Consider the following 5,438-nt stretch of genomic DNA (forward strand, 5'->3'; position numbering starts at 1 on the left):
AGGGAGAATTCCTTGATAGTTCTATAACTTCTTCCTGTTGTCAATCATGCTCTTTATTATGATCCTTCTAACTTCCTCGGCTAAGGTTAGGATGGGCCTGCTCCTTTCGTGCTTGATTTTGGCATTGAATGACTCACATGCGTTGTTGCATATGTTATCCACCTTAGGAACCTCACTGAAATGCGCCTTAGTTCATGCATCTTTTGGCCACTTGTCTAGATACTACCAAGCTTTTTGATTTATCAACTTAACTCTGTTCATGTTTCTATTAAACTCATTAGTGGTCCTGGATCTTGCACATTCCCACACCAGATCTTTTTAACTCAGTGCTTGACCATTGTTTTGAGAAATTGCGCCACAGATGCCACACGCAGAAGCGATGATGGACCCTTGAAAACACCTCCTAAACGGCAGGAATTAAACCCTGCATTGTTAATAAAACACGAAAAGATTATCAGTCAATATGGTCCTCAAAAGATATTCATTAATTCAAAATAGTCCTTCAGAAGATATTCATTAAATCAAATTGATACTCAGAATGCCATATATCATGTCAACATCATCCTTACCTTCTGCATGTCCGAGATGAAGCACCATTTGTTCTCCCTGTAGTCTCCCAAATCTTTGTGCAGTAGCTCCAGGAACCACTGCCAGTTATCCTTATTTTCCACACTTACGATAGCATAAGCAATCACAAAGATATGATTGTTAGCATCCTGTCCACATGCTGTAAGGATTTGCCCCCCATGTAATGTCTTCAGAAACGTCCTATCCAGTCCTATCAAAGGTCTACAACCTGCCTTAAAGCCCCTCTTACAAGCATCGAGACAGACATAGAATCGTTCAAACAGGGGAGGACTCTCGGGCATGGGGATGACACCAACTTGAATTGTGGATCCGGGGTTGCTAGTCAGTAGTTCATTAGCATAGTCCCACACTAACCCATACTGTGCTATTTCATCTCCCTCAACGACCTACCTAGCAGCTTTTAAGGCTCTAGTGATACATGTGATGTTCAAATACACGTTACACTTTCTAACAAACCAATCATAAACCTCTCGGTGCTTCATAGTGGGATGTTTCCTAAGTTTAGGGACTAATTTACTAAGTGTCCATGTTTGGGTGGCAGCTCTATTCTTCCTCCTCCTAGGACATGTGTGGTTATCAACCAGAGTTTTAATTTGTCAAGACCTGTCTGGTTTGTTACATACACAGTATACAACCCATAGACAATCATCACTCTTACAAACAGCTCTAACTCTTACTTTATCATTCTTGACGAATGAAATATTTCTACCCCACTGAATTGTGTAATCCCTAGTGGCTTACATAAATTCAGACTTTGACTTAAATACCATACTAACCTCAAATTTCAGTTGCCCAAACTTAGTTTTCTCATTAAATTGAGGGTATACTGTTGGTGATTCCTCATCAGACTCCAGCTGTTTACCAGAATCTTCTGCATGCCATGAGTCAGCATCTGAGTCTCCTTCGAGGTCATCATCATCCTCATCTACATCTGCCAAAAAACAATTTCAGCACATAAGGTAACTATACGACAAATGCAAAATAAATTAAGTAACCACTAACCCTAAGGAAGTAAGCATACTAGAATCAGAGCTTTGTTCGTCCTCAGAACCCTCATAGCTAGAGTCATCAATTTCTATTTCTTTGTCCCCTAATCTTGTCTTAGGAGGCCTTTGCTTCTCTCTTACTTCACATTTGGAGTCCTTTCTTCCACCACTGTTCCTGTTGTCAGTCTCAGTATCACTCTCACTGCTATACAGGTTGTCTCCTACACCTTTAGGAGGCTTATATAATTCATTATCAGTACTCTCATATGAGTCATGAGAGTCACTGTCTTCTTCCTGGATGGGAACTTCTTTCACATGCCTCCTAGATCTGGTCAGTCTGCAGCCACTGCCACCGTCTTTGTTCTTATTACTATTCCCTTGTGAGTTCTTGGTTTCCTCATATGGTGTATTGGGTTGAGGTGGAACTGCACTGCCCTGACGGGTGAACTTCTTGGGCTGAGAGTGGGATTTCATGGGCTGCGAAGGAACCTTCATGGGCTGCGTTGTGGCCTAGCTGGGCTTGTGGGCCTTTATAGTGGGCTGAGAATTGGGCCTCTTTGCTGGTTTATTAGGGTGAGAGTTGGGCTTCATAGTTGGCTTGTTGGGCTGAGAGCTGGGCTGTGGAATTGACTTAGTGGGCACATGGTTTTGTTTCTTAGACTCAGGGTGACTAGTGGTGGCCATCTCGCCAGGTTCAGAATGGCTACTCTTTGCTTGGGAAAACTTCTGTTGCTTGCTACTTTCTGCTTCAACATTGCCAACATCCTCAACCATGTTGTCTACTATATATGGCTGTGAAATATAGTGCTCAAGGTAAATATTTATCACATTCTAGTTTCTCCTACAATCCTTACACATTGCAACCAAATCTGCATCTGTAACTAAGCTTCTCAAACCAGAAGAGAGGGGCACTCCAGGAGCTTTCCACCAACAGTTTCCAGCTTTAATATATCCCAACTCCTTATAGTAGCCCCTCACAAAGAACACATCTAGTGTGTCTCCATCAACACCCATCAAGACTTTAGTGTTGTCGGGTTCATATATCATATCCCTTTCAACAGAGTTTTTAAACATTCCACCATGGTAAAAGATAAAAGTCATGGGAGGACCCTCCATCTATAATAACAGAGACAATAATACCATTATCAGACAAAATAAAATATACCAAAACAAACACTAACCCCAAAACAAACATGCAACAACCTAGTAGAACCATCACTAAAATGGAAGAATCCTACCTAACAAATCATCACAAATGCCAGTAACAGCAAACCATTTTAACCCACTCATATCATACAACAACAGTCATGCAAACTCTTACTCACCACAAACACTACCCACAATCAGATGAACTCATGACTCACGCCACTATCAAGACATCACGCCACATAATAACTCAATAAACAAGAAAAACGATTCATCTTTACCTATAATAGTCGAGATGGCTTCCTCCACTATCAATGTTGCTCTAGGAGATGATTACCTCTGTATTCAGTAGCGATACCTCTTTCAGGCTATTGGTCTTCCTACGCTGACGAAGGTTGATGGCCTGCTTCAAGTGTTCGGTCGAAGGGTTAGGACATACCTTGACGGAGATGACAAATTTTGAAGCGAAACAGAGTGGATGCTTGTTGACAGAGGGGATGATGGGTTAGAATATTTTGAATCTCTCCTGGACACCAAACAACGTCGTCTCCGCTCCTGGAACCCATTGGTTCAAAACAGCGTCGTTTTGTTACTGTGCCACACGGTCACTTAACGGCACATGTTACCCAACGTTAGTCAGCTCAGGACGGAGGGACTAAGGTGGTCATGTCCGTCATCTTTCGGGGACTATTTTAATTAACTTTATCATTCGGAAATTCATATGGAGAACAACAATGCATATTTCAGGGACGATTTTAAATATTAACTCTTTATTATATACCCATTCAAATTCGACCATCGAATTAATAAAGAATTACTATTAAGAAATAGTAAATTACAAGCAGATTTTTCCAATAAAATTTTACTGTAAAAAATATCAACGAATTAAAATTACAAGCAGATTTCTCCGTCGCTTCTGCTTTGTCGCCGCTCGCTTGCACGAGCTCCCTCGGTCACTGCTTGCTTGCACGAGCTCCCTCCGCCGCCGCTCGCTCGCATGAGCTCCCTCCTCTGCTGCTCGCGTTACACGAGCTCCCTCTGCCGCCTCTCAGCTTATGTCTCTCTCTGTCTCGCGCCATCCATCCTCGCCGTTCACAGCCTCGTCGAGTCATCGTGTCACCAGATCTAAAACCTACATGTATGTCTTTATCTATTTTAGATTCTGGAATTTCTATTGATCTATATTTTGTTTGGAATTCAATTGTTCATACGTTATTATTGCATCTAAAACTCAATCTGTTCCACTTTTATTTTATGGTTTAGATTTTTGTTCTTGAATCCTCTTCAAGGTTCGAATTTGGTTTTGAAAGTAGCTCCATTAATTGTTATGGTTAAAAGTTTGCGTTGAAGATAATCTATTGTGCCTTTTAGAGTTCTGCTTCTGAGGTAACTATAATTACCAGTTCATGAAATGCAATGTGCTAAGTACATAGATTTAAATTACTCTGTTGACTGATTAGAATGAGGTTTTCAAAGGAGAGATGTGTACTAAATAAAATAGTATCACTTAAAGAAAAAAAAGTTGTTACACTGGTATTGTTTATAATATATATTTAATTCACATTTTCAAAATTCAAAGCATTGATTTACTAATTTATGTTGTTTTGCATCATTATCTTTTGGAGTGATCCCAGTCAACCCAATTGTTGTTCTGATTGAGATCTCTAAACCTTATCTTGAAAGAATTTTCTTATCATTAAAACCGACTTTATCTGTTTGGGTTCTACTGTTAGTATAATGAACGAGCCTTGTTAATTCTATTTTGTTTCGTGATTCATGGTTTCTATGAGTTTGTATGTAATATCTTCTATTTGATAGGTTGGGACTCCAATTTGTATTCCTTCTAGAGACTTCATTGACATTAGCGGCCGCATTGCCTCCATTGAAAATAACCAGACGCCAGTTGATTATGCAAAGAAAGGGCTGAAAGGAGCTATTAAGGTACATATGCCTACAGAAAATTGATTTTTCAGATCTTAAACAAAATATACTACAAAATATCTTAAACAATTTAAGCCTTACCTATGGTCAGTTTTTGGCTGTGTCAGCGAGAGAGTAGAAATAAAGGATAACTGGATAAGTGGCTGCAAAACAAGGGAACACATTTTATTTATTTATTTTTATTTATTCATTAGTTTGGTTTTATTTCTCTTTGTTTTGGTCCTAAAATCATATCCAATTTGGTTTATTTCCCTTTGAATTTTAATGTTCAAAACAGAATGTTGAAGTATTCGTGGACGCATTTAGAGCAGTAATTGAAGAGAGGTAACGCGTCTATTATTTTGTGGAACTTCAGGAATGATTTGACCTCGAATGCCTTTTGTATTAATTCAAACCTTGCAATGTGGTTTGATCTTGAATGTTTATGCTTTCACCCTGAATATGAATATTTTAGGCTTATTTAGATTATATCTATGATGGTAATATAGACAAATTTTGGCACCTTTGACAGAACTGTATTTCATGCAAACATATAATATTTTCTATTGAATAATAACATATAGTGAATCTTACTATTTGAGGGAGATTTTGTCCACTTATACTTGTTTCCAGGAAGTGGGTACTTCCTTCTCGTTGCCCAGATGGAACTAAAATTTATAAGAGCAGAGCTCTTAGAACACCTTTTATGAAAGTGTGTTTCCATTAATAACTAAAAGAGTGAAAAGGATTACAATCCACTTTCCCGGATACTGATTGACTTATAGATTTCATTTTTTT

At 38.9% G+C, this 5,438-nt stretch overlaps 2 protein-coding genes across 41 annotated transcripts in view; one reads left to right on the plus strand and one right to left on the minus strand.

Moving 5' to 3' along the window:
- The window catches only part of LOC107492417 (negative regulator of systemic acquired resistance SNI1), a 148,866-nt gene that overhangs the window by 35,931 nt on the left and 107,497 nt on the right, over positions 1–5,438 (plus strand). For 5 of the 40 annotated variants that reach the window (XR_008010606.1, XR_008010610.1, XR_008010597.1 and 2 more), the window contains exon 3: positions 4,939–4,985. The exons of 22 other annotated variants lie outside the window; for them this stretch is intronic. The gene's annotated coding sequence lies outside the window, so the exon portion shown is untranslated. Of the gene's footprint in view, positions 1–3,556; positions 3,859–3,983; positions 4,107–4,327; positions 4,449–4,538; positions 4,662–4,938; positions 4,986–5,438 lie in introns of those variants that run through there. 13 more of the 40 variants (XR_008010596.1, XR_008010616.1, XR_008010579.1 and 10 more) reach the window with 11 other exon arrangements.
- The window catches only part of LOC107492418 (very-long-chain aldehyde decarbonylase CER3-like), a 56,640-nt gene that overhangs the window by 9,565 nt on the left and 41,637 nt on the right, over positions 1–5,438 (minus strand). The gene's annotated exons all lie outside the window — the stretch shown is intronic.

Source organism: Arachis duranensis, chromosome 6 (assembly GCF_000817695.3).
Source record: "Arachis duranensis cultivar V14167 chromosome 6, aradu.V14167.gnm2.J7QH, whole genome shotgun sequence".
Taxonomy (NCBI): Eukaryota; Viridiplantae; Streptophyta; class Magnoliopsida; order Fabales; family Fabaceae; genus Arachis; species Arachis duranensis.